The sequence below is a fragment of the Rhineura floridana genome, chromosome 1 (assembly GCF_030035675.1).
Source record: "Rhineura floridana isolate rRhiFlo1 chromosome 1, rRhiFlo1.hap2, whole genome shotgun sequence".
Classification (NCBI taxonomy): Eukaryota; Metazoa; Chordata; class Lepidosauria; order Squamata; family Rhineuridae; genus Rhineura; species Rhineura floridana.
The window spans coordinates 23,871,888-23,885,408 of record NC_084480.1 but is presented as its reverse complement, the minus strand read 5'-3'; the positions used below and the strand labels follow the sequence as shown (position 1 = coordinate 23,885,408).

Here is a 13,521-nt window from a genome sequence, read left to right as displayed (position 1 = left end):
AAGACTTAGACCTGCAATCTACTATAGCCATGGCTTCTAAAACATGTTCTCCTATTTTTTTGAAATTAAAAGCGGATTTTGGTAACTCCACCCCTTATTTGGATTTCCTTACAGTCCCTAAGTTAAGGCTGGCCTTTACCAAGGCTAGGTTCAATTCTTTACACTCAGCATTGTTGGAAGGAAGGTTTGTGGGCCGTCCTTATGAGCAACGCCTTTGTCCATGCGGAGCGGGTTCTATTGAAACTCTTCAACACATGCTCCTAAACTGTACCCTATACTCCCAGAGACGTAATAAATTTTTATCCCCTTTACTTGCAAGACAGGTATACAACCCTCCTGATACTATAATATCTTATCTTCTATCTGGCGTAGATAGAGGGATCTCCCAGCGAGTAGCTAAGTTTATCTACGCAATTCAACAAACACAATTATCCCTGTTTTCCGGCTAAGAAAGGTCCCGAAATTTTAGATTTGGTACTAGTGTACTTTGGATCCAATTTCATTTTAATCTGAATTTTAGTTTACCCTTATTTTACTTCTATATGCTGTATAATTTGTACACTATATGAGTCTTTGACCGTAATAAACTTTGTGTGTGTGTGTGACAAGTTCAATGTCTACATTGTCAACTTTAAAGTTACATAACTCTTCTGTTATTACTTCAGTCTTCTTGACGTTCAGCTGTAGACCTGCTTTTGTGCTTTCCCCTTTAACTTTCATCAGCATTCATTTCAAATCATTACTGGTTTCTGTTAGTAGTATGGTATCGTCTACATATCTTAAATTATTGATATTTCTCCCTCCAGTTTTCACACCTCCTTCATCTTGGTCCAAACTCGCGTTCCATATGATACATTCTGCGATAAATTACATGCCTGTCTCATCCCCTTTCCGATGGGGAACCAATTGGTTTCTCCATATTCTGTCCTTATAGTAGCCTCTTGTCCAGAGTATAGGTTGCACATCAGAACAACCAGATGCTGTGGCACCCCCATTTCTTTTAAAGCATTTCATAGTTTTTTGTGATCTAAACAATCAAGGGCTTCGCTATAATCTCTAAAGCACAGGGTGATTTCCTTCTGAAATTTCTTGGTCCATTCCATTATCTAACCTATCCAACCATTCCATTATCCAACATAAAACACCCACAACCTGTCACATGGCAGGATATTAAACCTAAACCACCCCCACAAGCTGAAATGCAATTAGCAGGTACATACGGGGTTTGTGTGTTTTGTCTTGTGCTTCCCATTCGCTAATGTTCCCCTGCCCCGTTTGAGGGCAATATTTCAATTATATTTTACAGAGATGTACAACCTACTCCCATGCCTTATGCATCTCCCCAAAACATGGGGAAATGAAGCTCCCCCACAAATACAATAGAGAAGGGAAAAAAGGAACCATGAGTCAGTTGTGCTTGTGCTTCCTGTACTTGCTGTTTATGTCTGAAGCGGCTCTCACTTTTAATATTTGAAAGGGGGGGGATTCTTGAAGCCTTGCAAACCCTTGACAGTAGCTCTTCAGAAAACAGACCTCTTTTTTTGTATATAAATTTTTACTGGTTTTCAAAAATAAAATACATATTTGTCTCAAACAACCAGCAGATGTTACAATTATATAGATAAACTCTATTACCAATTAAGCATATCAAAGAGAAATCCTAACTGCCCTCTTGTCCTGCCATCCTTCACCTACCCTCCCCCCTCCCCCAAGGTGGTATAATTTATAAAGCATATCCTCTTGTTTGTTGGCTTGATTGTTTTTCCTTCCTTTATCGTTTTTGGGACCAATAGTACTTCAGACACATCAAAACTTGAATGCTCAACATTCATATAGTGTTAGTGTAATGGGGTGGGGTTTTTTGGTTGTTTTCTTTCCTATAAACCTAGGCTATGAATGGAAACCATACGGAGGCAAATTTATCTGTCTTTAGGTTACCACGTGTTACTCTGTTTGGATGTCAATTTCTCCATAAAAGCAATAAACCAAACCTTTTGATACCAATATTGTATTGAAGCACCATGCAAATTCTTCCAGTGCTTTGCTATAGTAAGGCGAGCTGCCATCAGTAAATGCCCCACCAGCATCATGTCCTTTGTGTCCAGAGTTGTGCTGGTGAAGAAATTCAAAAGAGCCACCTGTGGAGTCCTGTCCTGGGCCCAGACGCAATCAATTGGATCTTATCAAAGACCTTCCAAAAAGTCTGGACCCATGGGCATGACTTACCATAGGGTGGTACATCGTGAGATCTGCACTTCCCCTCCAGCAGCGTCCCAATAAGTCTGGCTTTATTCATGAGAGCCTCACTGGAGTAACATACCACCTGTGTGCCAATTTTACCATTAATTCACGAATTTGATTAGAAGCTAAACTGATGAGTGGTTGCTGCCAGAATGAAGACAGACCTCATTTTTAAGGACAGGAGGCTCATTCTTGGCTTGGACACAGTGCCTGCCTGTAAAGTCAGCATTTGCTGGGATTCTTCCACCAAATGTTTCTGGCTTGTGGCCATATCCTGTTGGATTCCTTCTCCCTGGTGCATGTGAAGGCCGAAAGCCAATGCAAAATTAGCTGCCTCACTACCTGAAAATTATATCCATGAGGATAGAATTTTAAGCAAATCTAGGGTACTACTGAATAGTAGTAAATGGTGCTTCTTTCCAGAGACAACACAGTGCAATAAGTCTTGGAAGGGAAAATACCTTTCATTAAGCCCTGAAAAAGCGGCAGTGTCTCTTTCTAGAGCTTTCCTTGTCCCCATGCTGCATTAATGCCTCCAGGGAAAGGGTGATTAAAATGTACAGGTTTGAGTCAGTCATTTGGCAAGGCAAATGTAGACTGTACCACCAGCAGGTCAACTGCTGCTGTCTTATGGGAATATCCGGATGCTTGGCTGAACGGCAGAGAGCTCCTTGTGTAACCATAATTTAACAAATAACAATAGATACCCACAGCTTTGTTTTGCAGATTGATCATATTTATTATTTATTTTATTATTTAATTTGTATCCCGCCCTTCCTCCCAGCAGAAGCCCAGGGTGGCATCAGGTGGCACTGATGTTTTTTGTTAGGTTCCCTTCAGTTTCCTTTTTAACTTTTCTTTTTATTAAAGAGGTTAGGGATCCTACTACCTTCCAGCAACTACAGCAATTGTCACAAATGTGATCCGCAAACATCTCTGCCACAGTGTATCCAGCGTCCACATAGCATGGTTCCTTGAGAGAGGGGAGACAATATGTGGCCCTCCATCCTAAACCTAAAGTCAATTTACAGATTTATTTTATTACATTTATATGAGAGCCAGTGTGGTGTAGTGGTTAGAGTGTTGGACTGCGACCTGGGAGACTAGGGTTTGAATCCCCACATAGCCATGAAGCTCACTGGGTGACCTTGGCCCAGTCACTGCCTTTCAGCCACAGAGGAAGGCAATGGTAAACCACCTCTGAATACCGTTTACCATGAAAACCCTATTCATAGGGTTGACATAAGTCGGGGTCATAGAATCATAGAATAGTAGAGTTGGAAGGGGCCTTCAAGGCCATCGAGCACAACCCCCTGCTCAATGCACGAATCCAAATCAAAGCATTCCCGACAGATGGCTGTCAGCTGCCTCTTGAATGCCTCCAGTATCGGAGAGCCCACTACCTCCCTAGGTAATTGGTTCCATTGCTGTATGGCTCCAACAGTTAGGAAGTTTTTCCTGATGTCCAGTCAAAATCTGGCTTCCTGCCACTTGAGCCCATTATTCCGTGTCCTGCACTCTGGGACGATCGAGCAGAGATTCTGGCCCTCCTGTGTGTGACAACCTTTCATGTATTTGAAGAGTGCTATCATATCTCCCCTCAGTCTTCTCCAGGTTAAACATGCCCAGTTCTTTCAGTCTCTCCTCATAGGGCTTTGTTTCCAGTCCCCTGATTATCCTTGTTGCCCTCCTCTGAACCTGTTCCAGTTTGTCTGCATCCTTCTTGAATCGCGGAGACCAGAACTGGACGCAGTATTCAAAATGAGGCCTAACCAGTGCTGAATAGAGGGGAACTAGTACTTCATGCGATTTGGAAACTATACTTCTGTTAATGCAGCCTAATATAGCATTTGCCTTTTTTGCAGCCACATCACACTGTTGGCTCATATTCAGCTTGTGGTCAACAACAATTCCAAGATCCTTCTCGCATGTCGTATTGCTGAGCCAAGTATCCCTCATCTTATAACTGTGCATTTGGTTTCTTTTTCCTAAGTGTAGAACTTTGCATGTATCCCTGTTGAATTTCATTCTGTTGTTTTCAGCCCAATGCTCCAGCCTATCAAGGTCCCTTTGAATTTTGTTTCTGTGTTCCACAGTATTAGCTATGCTTTGTATTATCTGCAAATTTGATAAGCATGCTCTGTACCTCCTTATCCAAGTCGTTAATAAAAATGTTAAAGAGCACTGGGCCCAGGACCGAGCCCTGTGGTATCCCACTCGTTACTTCTGCCCAGTTTGAGAAGGAACCATTGATAAGCACTCTTTGAGTAGGATTCTGGAGCCAGTTGTGGATCCACCTGATAGTTGTTCCATCCAGCCCACATTTAGCTAGCTTGCTAATCAGAATATCATGGGGTATTTGTCAAAAGCTTTGCTGAAGTCGAGATATATTATATCCACAGCATTCCCACAGTCTACACGGGAGGTTACCCAATCAAAAAATGAGATGAGATTAGTTTGGTAGGATTTGTTCTTCATAAATCCATGTTGGCTCCTTGTAATCACTGCATCGCTTTCAAGGTGCTTACGGATTGACTGCTTTATAATCTGCTCTAGAATTTTTCCAGGGATTGATGTTAGGCTGACTGGTCTGTAGTTCCCTGGTTCCTCCTTCTTGCCCTTTTTGAAGATAGGGACAACATTAGCTTCCCTCCAATCATCCGGCACTTTACCAATCCTCCATGATTTTGCAAAGATAATAGAGAGCGGTTCTGAGGGTTCTTCAGCCAGTTCCTGCAATACTCTAGGATGCAGTTTATCGGGCCCTGCCGATTTGAACTTGTTCAAAGTGATTCCTTGACTGTTTGTCTATCAATCTCAAGCTCCAATCCTGCCCCTTCTACTTCATGTTTCCCAGGAGGGTCATAGACCCTTTTTTGGGAGAAGACTGAGGCAAAGTAGGAATTGAGCACTTCTGCCTTTTCTTTGTCATCTGTTATCATTTTGCCATCCTCATTGAGTAGCTGTGCCACCATTTCTTTTCTCTGTCTTTTACTATGGACATACCTGAAGAAAGCTTTTTTGTTGTTGATTTGAAGGCAGTCAATTTTCATTACATGTATTTCTTGCATTTAGGGCAAGCATTAATTAAGTGGCTATACATAGGGTCCTCAGATCATGCTGACATATTGATTTGCTATTGCTCCACACACCTTTACATTTATATCCTAGGTTTCTTCAGTCTTCCATCCAGGCACTGATCAGACACAGCCTCGTGCCTTCAGACCTTATTGTAATACTTATCCAGAATGGTGCAATTTTGTGGAGGTGTTCTATCAACGTTAATGTTTGAGATTCTACTATACATGATTTTGAGTATTTTAACAGAGGTGTGTAAGAGAGAATGCTTTATAAATACAAGGGTTGCAGTATGATCCCTAAAAGTGGTATTAACAGTGGTGCAATGAGAAATGTGGAAAAATGCAATGCACAATCCAGTTATCTCTTAACAAATATATCCCTATTATAAGCATCGGTTAACTTCAAAAGATAAATTGTGTTTGATGCTGAGAATCTAAAGAGCCAGTGTGGTGTAGTGGTTAAGGTGTTGGACTACAACCTGGGAGATCCTATTCATAGGGTCGCCATAAGTCAGAATCGACTTGAAGGCAGTCCATTTCCATTTTGAGAGTCACTTTGTTCTATGCAGTACAGTAGATAAGTGTTTAAATTCTGTTTGTCTAGAACTGCTGGTAATTATGGTAATCTGATTATGTTAATCTGAATTAAATCAGGAGTTTTCTGGATGATTTTAAAACTCAGATTTGCTTTTCAAAGGGAATGTTGGGTAAATACAATGCCCTTTTCCACTCAATAGATAGATGTGACTGAATGGAAATCTACTGAAGTGTTAATTCCAAGGACAAGTTCTTTCCTCAGCCTGGGATTATAGAGGTGGTTTTGTATCCTTCCCAATAGGTGACACTGCAATCACAGTGTATTGGTTCAAGTATGGTTTCACAGGTATCAGCATGTGAAGTTGCATGTACAGCTTTAAACGGAAAGCAGCAAGAATGGTGTATTGCTTTTTCTTGCATCTGTCAAATGTTAAAAGTACAGGAGGGGTTTTATCCTGTTAAATTTATTACTGGCCCTTCACCGGTAATCACAAGGTCCTAGGGTGTGTCACAACAATATAAACTGCATTATTAAAAACAGTTTAAAACAAACTGCATTCACAACCAGACAGGGTCCTAAAAATATCTCTCAAATGTGAAAAGCCAGGGTGAAGAGGTGTGTCTTCAACATACGATGAAAGCTGTACAGTGAAGGTGCCCACACCTCTGGGGAGGGAATTTGAGGCTACCCCAGCAATTAACCTTTCCCAGCCCACCCACCCCCCAAAATGTGAGGATGGTGGAACTACCAAGAGTGAATGCCCTTTCTGCTAATCTCAATAGCCAAGAGAGCCTGCAGGAATACAGGCAGTCTTTCAGATATTTGGGGCCTAAGTCATTTAGGGCTTTAAACACTAGTGTGAGTACTTTCAGTTGAGCCTGGCAACAAACTGGCAATCATTGCAGCTGTTTTAAAATGGGTTCTGTGAGATATAAATGGAACTCCAGCCAGTAATCTGGCTGCTGCATTTTGGACCAGTTGAAGTTTCTGAGTCTTCAAGGGCAACCCTATGTAGAGTACATTGCAATAATCCAATCTGGAAGTTAACAGCATGGAGTACAGTGGCAAGTTATTTCTGTCCAAAAGAGGTCAAAGCTGGTGAACCAGCCACAGCTGGAAAAAAGACTTAAGCTTTTAGTGACAAAGCTGAATCCAGAGCACGCCTACGTTACAGACCAGATCCTTTCAGGAGAGTGCAACTCAACTAAGACAAGCTGTCTCCCCACCTCCCAGACTCAAGAAATTGGAGCATACAACACCTCTGTTTTTCAGAATCCAGCTTCAATTTATTGGCCCATATCTAGCACATCTGCACCTCCAAGCAATCGCCTCTCCCAATTCAGATGGAACAGAGAGATAGAGCTGGGGGTCAGCCACATATTGGTGACACTTCTCTTCAGATCGCCTGATGACGGCTCCCAGAAGTTTCATATAGATGTTAAATAGCATGGGGGACAAGATTGAACCCTGAGGGACAAATCCTGGGGAAGCCAACCCCCATTTTCTCAGATGTCATTTTGGAGGGACGTGGCTTGGCTGATATGTGCAAAAGGTATGAAATAGATCTTAAGTCTTGACTCTAAACATGGAAGAATATGTCATAAGCATGCATTGTGATGACTTGAGTATCCCTGGATGTGATAGACATGCCCTGTCACATTAATGGTTGTACTTACGTTTTATTTTTATATTCATGTTGGTATTTTGTTTGAATTGACATACAGAAATAAATACCCCCAAATCATGCTAAGTTGCTATTAGTATCAGAAAAACATTTCCACTGGCACCAGTGGGAGTCATCCCCCTTCCCGGAATTAATAGCAGCTGGGAGGGCAGAGGGAGGATATGCAATTGTCTGCCATTTTTTATAAACAAATATTTCAATCACATCAGATTGTGTGGTCACTGTTAGTTTCTCTACATGAACAAGATAAAAACATTTATTGATTTGAGGTTTTGGGTAATTACCTCAATTAAACAAGGCTCAATGGCAGTAACATCTGTGGTATACAATCATGTCCAGTAAAGGTCTCCAATTACAAGCTCCATGAATACATAAGTAAGATATGGGCTCATGTATAGACACACAAACAGTTTTGGTAACAAACTAATTTGAATAATTGGTGCCTGAGCTTGCTTTTTTCCCCCTCCTCCCTCTGTACCTTTTTCCTTATGTGTCCTTTTTTTGTAGATTGGATGCTAAAAGGCAAGGATGGTTTATTGCTTTGGGAACCTTTTTGGCTGTGGAGGGATGGGAGAATGACTTAAGTAATATATTTGAAAAAAGGGGCACACCGCTAGATCCCTGATAGATATGTAGTATGTTAATAAGGGTTTCTGGCCCAGGTATCTGCGAGATGCTCTAGTCAATTTTCTTATCAGCAAACTAAGCTTGCTTAGGCAAGCCACAAAATTGTTTGAGCTTCAGCCTTCCATTTGCAATATGGGGGAGATAATGGCCTACCTTACAGGTTTATTGTAAGAATTACAAGGGTGAGGAGGAAAAGTGCTTTGAACACTTGAAGTACTTTTATAAATGCTGAGTTTTACTAAGTACTTCCAAAATATTCATGTGGGGATACCCTCTGAAAAGGTAGATGTGAATGCACCTTCAGGTACTTTGTGTACTGGGCATTATTCTACTCTGCTCCCGTTCACTATAATTTGTCACTGCTTGATTGCAATCATTCTAATGCATGTTAATGAATGTATAATTATGTCTTCCTTTGAATGCCACCCTGTCTCTGCAGAAATAATAAATATATTAAATGAATGGGAATATGCTAATTCAGTATGAAGCTGATTCCCCAACATGGCCCTTTTCTGATTAGACATAAACAATACATTCCTAATCACTGTATTTGTGAGCTTATAGCTTTACACAAGCATTTAGTTTAAAATACTTGAGAGCAGATGGCATAAACAAACTATAGTTTATGCATATTAATGAAAAATGCAGTGAATGCACAGTACCAAATGCAAAAGAGGAGATACTTTGACACAGGATTCATGCACTCACTTTTAATTTTAATTTTAATTTTGGTAACATTGGATTTCTATTATAAGAACATCAGGACCATTTCATCTACACAAAGGCAAAACTGGGTGTGCTCCTGGGTGTATACTCAATAGGCTTCAGTCAGCCGCAGCCCACTGAAATATATACCTGAATGTTTAGGTGTGACACATGTAACAATCTGAAATGGTCTTCAAGAGTAATCTTTGTGACAGTAGCAGTCACACAGTGGCTATGAGGTGATCCTTAGGTTTACATTAGCAAACCTATCTGTCAGCCCTGACAACCTGAGTATTTTGTATCATGAACTTAGCAGGGTATATTTTCTGTGGTACATGCAATATTGTTTGAGTATGTGCTACAACAATCTCTGCTTGAAGAAAAAGAGCAGCAGATGTTCATATCCTTAAGATAGTCTTTGCTGCTGTAATGGGAGCCTATTATTTCAACAAAAGGTAAAATTAAAAGAGATGTGCTGCCTCAGTGCAGCCCTTCCTGACTTTTTCAGTGACAGTATTGGAGCAGCAGTCCTTTTCCTCCACATGGAAAAGGAGCTGCTTGTAGCTCATAACTCCAATCTTCATAGTCATATTGATGTCAATTGGCAGTGGAAGGGGTGTTGCTATGGGAACTACAGTAGGCATGGGCAACCAGTTGAACATAGTACTAGCCTGATCCATGCAGAGATGGATCCTCCCAAGAACAAAGCTAGTCTAGCTATCCATGTTGGAGCTTGAGGATTGTAACAATGGTAATTTCCAGGAGTTCTTTCAATGTTTTTATTTATTTTACAGATGTATAAACTGCTTCTTAGCTAGGCACTATTGAAGCAATGTGCAGTAAGATAAAATGTGATAAAATACAAAATACACAAACTCTAAAAGCAATAAAACCATTTCTACAATTAATATTTCATACACTGACAAACATATTCAGCATCTGCCTGAACATTAAGATGCTAGATGCCTCTCTAATCTCAGCCAGTAACAACACTAAAAGCTCAGTTTTTAGTACAAACTTAGCACATCCCTGCAAGTGTGGTACTCTTAGCCATGGTCCCATCAGAGGAAAAGTTGCCATGCAGGGAGCTGTGGAGCAAAATGGTCCCTTAAGTAACCTGGTCCCAAGTTGTTTAGGGTTTAAATGCTAAAAGGAAAAACTCGTGTAGCGCCTAGCAGCATTTTGGCAGCCAGTACAGCTCTCTCAGCAGAAGTGTTATGTGTTGTGGATGGGATAGCCCAGTCAACAAACTAGCTCTGTATTCTGCACCAGGCCCAAGGGAAGCCCCATATATAGCGCTTCACAGTAATCCTGTTTTGGGGTTACATAATACCAGGCTAAGCTATCTTACCAAATACCTGCTATTTATTTATTTATTATATTTCTATACCGCCCAATAGCCGAAGCTCTCTGGGCGGTTTACAGCATAAAAACATCCAGTATACAATTAAAAACATATATCAAACACATTGAAACAATATAACAAAATAACTAAACATAGTTAAACACATGGACACGACAGACACAATCCTAAAATGTTAAGTATAAAAACGTATTAAATCAGTTAAAATATTAAGCTGTTTAAGGTGTTAATGTTAAAATTACTAAAATTAAGATTGTGAGTGATAGATGTAGGTGTTAAAAGTAGATATTAAAATGTTAAAATGCCTGGGAGAACAAGAAGGTTTTTACCTGGCGCCGAAAGGATAACAATGTTGGCGCCAGGCATACCTCATCAGGGAGAGAATTCCATAATTCAGGGGCCACCACAGAGAAAGCCCGTTTCCTTGTTGTCACCTTCCGGGCTTCTCTCTGGGTGGTTCCCCGAAGGAGAGCCTTTGATGTTGAACGTAGTGTATGGGTAGGTTCATATCGGGAGAGGCGCTCCATCAGGTATTGTGGTCCCAAGCCGTGTAAGGCTCTATAAGTCAAAACCAGCACTCTGAATTGAGCCCGGAAGCATATAGGCAGCCAGTGCAAGCGGGCCAGAATCGGTGTTATATGTTCACATCTCCGAGTTCCTGTCTTACCAAACAAAACTGGTAAAAGATACTCCTAGCCACCATTAACAAATGGATTCAGGAGCACCCCCATCCTATGTACCTGTTCCTTCAGAGGGGGTGCAACTCCATCTTGAACAGATAACACCTGCCTCCCACCTGTGGGAACCACTCCTTCCACTCAGTCTTGTCATTTAAACTCAGTTAGTGGCCTTCAGCCAGCCCACTGCTGCACCAGACACTGGTCCAGAATCTGCACCGCCACTCCTGAATCAAATGTTGCAGGGAGAGACCTGTGCATCATCAGCATGTTGATGACACAGTGGTCCACAGATCATTGCTCCCAAAGGCTTCTTATTTTCAGGTTATGTACATCTACCATTTGTGAGATCTTCAGAGAGACAGTCTGTGTAGTGTACAGCACAAGTCAGTAGTAGCCCAAACCTCTGGGAAAATGGAGGTAATGCTCCCAAATGAACTGGGATATTTGCTTTGCTGAAATTTTGAGAATGGGTGTCTGAAGATGGTCTATATTATATACCAATCTCCCAAGTGCTAAGAGATTTCAGGGGTTCCAGTACATACATCTGAATAGGATTCTTTGGAATCAAAGTCACTGGTGAAGGTGGTGCCTTTGTGATAATTTTATTTACACATATATACAGGCTGAGCATAAGATGGAAGGGCTCACCATATTAACACTCCCACAGATCTTGCTCCCCCATTAGGTTTCTAGTGCCCCCAGCTTTGGATTCATCAAAGAGAGAGAGAGTCGGAGCTCTGTGTCTTTCCAGGCCAGATAACTGTCCCTGATCTATTGTTCTAACACTCACTGATAACTTCACCTCCAGCCAGGGGAGACGGGAAGGGCCTGTATTTTGGAAGTATCTCCTGCTAGCTGTTTCTGTGGCAACCAGTCACCTGTACTGTTTAGTCATGAAAAGAGATACTTAACAGACTTGGCTGGAGACTTGTTCAACCACTATAGTAGCCTGTTTTCCTACAGAATCCAATTTTACAGATATAAAGCCGTAGGGGTGGAGGGAACTCCAAAGATGGCCATTTGGACCAACCCCCCAATCCTATAGCAATGTTCTGTGGTATAAAATGGGTCAACTGGAATAGGTCTTGAAGGTAAAAGCCATGGATAGAATTCAAAAACACATGCCTAGCAGCAATAAATTTAGTTTTTATATACTCTTTGGGTAGCAGTAGCTTAATTAAGTTTGTAAGCCGCCTTGAGGGTCTTTTGGCCATAAGACGGGGTATAAATTTAATAAATAATAAGTTCTATGAGATGGGTAACAATAGTAAAATACTAGGAGATACATAATGTTAGCTGACCCATTGAAACCAAGAGACTAAAATCCACTTATTTAAATGACTAAGTTGGATATCACCAATATACTGTATACAGGTTACACATAAAAAACATATGTTTATTATATAACACTCAAGAAAGAACTGAAGATTTCAGTTTTGCAGATAAAAGAAGCAAGAAATTACTTTTAATCCACTGACATTCTTGATGGCTTCGTAAGAGATTAATGGCTGATATGGTAGTTGGTCACTTCACTTATTACAGAATTATTGATGTAAAGCCAAGTTCAGTGTAGAGCCCTCAGCAACTTATACACAAAACTTTTTATTTATTAAATTATTTTATTCTGTTTTTCTTCACATAGCGAACTCAAGAGCACATATAATAAAAGCATCACCCAATACATAAATCCAAGGTAAAATTATAAAATCAAACTTCCAATCTCACAGCAACATCATTCAGAGAGGCAGAAGCACTAAAATGACTAAATGTTAATAATTTTAAGAAAACTGCTGCAATAGCCATGTTTTGGCCAAAGGCCTGAAAGTATAAAGTGCAGGGGCAGGAGAAACCCCTTTTAAGAAAGGTGTTCCACAGAGGAGTTGCTCCAGCCTCTTGATCATTTGGGTTGCCCTTTCCTGAACCTCTTCTAACCCTACAATATCCTTTTTGAAGTAAGGCAACCAGGACTGTACACAGCAGGCTCGCGCCACAGATTTGTATAACATGTTATTTCATTGGCAGTTTTCAATCTCTTTCCTAATGATCCCTAACATAGAATTTGTCTTTTTCACAGCTGCTGCATATTGGGGTCGAGTTTTCCACTACAACCCCAGGTTTTGTAGCTGGTCAGTCACCCTCAGTTCAGACCCTATTAGCATATATGTGGAGTTAGGATTTTTTGATCCAGTGAGCATCACCGGACACTTCCTTACACGGAATTGCATTTGCTATTTTATTGCCCAATTCACCCAGTTTGGGCAGATCCTTCTGGAGCTTCTCTCAATCCCTTTTTTGTTTTAATCACCTGTATCATTTATTTATTTATTTATTATTTCAATTTATATACCGCCCTTAGCGAAATAGCTCTCAGGGCGGTGAACAAACAAAATGAGCAAGCCTGGCTCACTTCTTACCCCCAACAATACAACAGGAAAGCCAGAGTCAGTATTAAAATACAAATACAGTGTGGTGTAGTGGTTAAGGTGTTGGACTACGACCTGGAGTTCGAATCCAGCCACAGGCATGAAGCGCACTAGGTGACCTTGGGCCAGTCAGTGCCTCTCAGCCTCATGAAAACGTAAGTAGGAATCGACTTGAGGGCA

The 13,521-nt window shown here is 40.9% G+C and overlaps 2 protein-coding genes across 4 annotated transcripts in view; both read right to left on the bottom strand.

Annotated features, from left to right (window-relative positions):
• Positions 1-13,521, bottom strand: part of SUB1 (SUB1 regulator of transcription) — a 414,045-nt gene that overhangs the window by 180,491 nt on the left and 220,033 nt on the right. The gene's annotated exons all lie outside the window — the stretch shown is intronic.
• Positions 1-13,521, bottom strand: part of LOC133379782 (rRNA/tRNA 2'-O-methyltransferase fibrillarin-like protein 1) — a 111,677-nt gene that overhangs the window by 97,079 nt on the left and 1,077 nt on the right. The window lies entirely within an intron of this gene.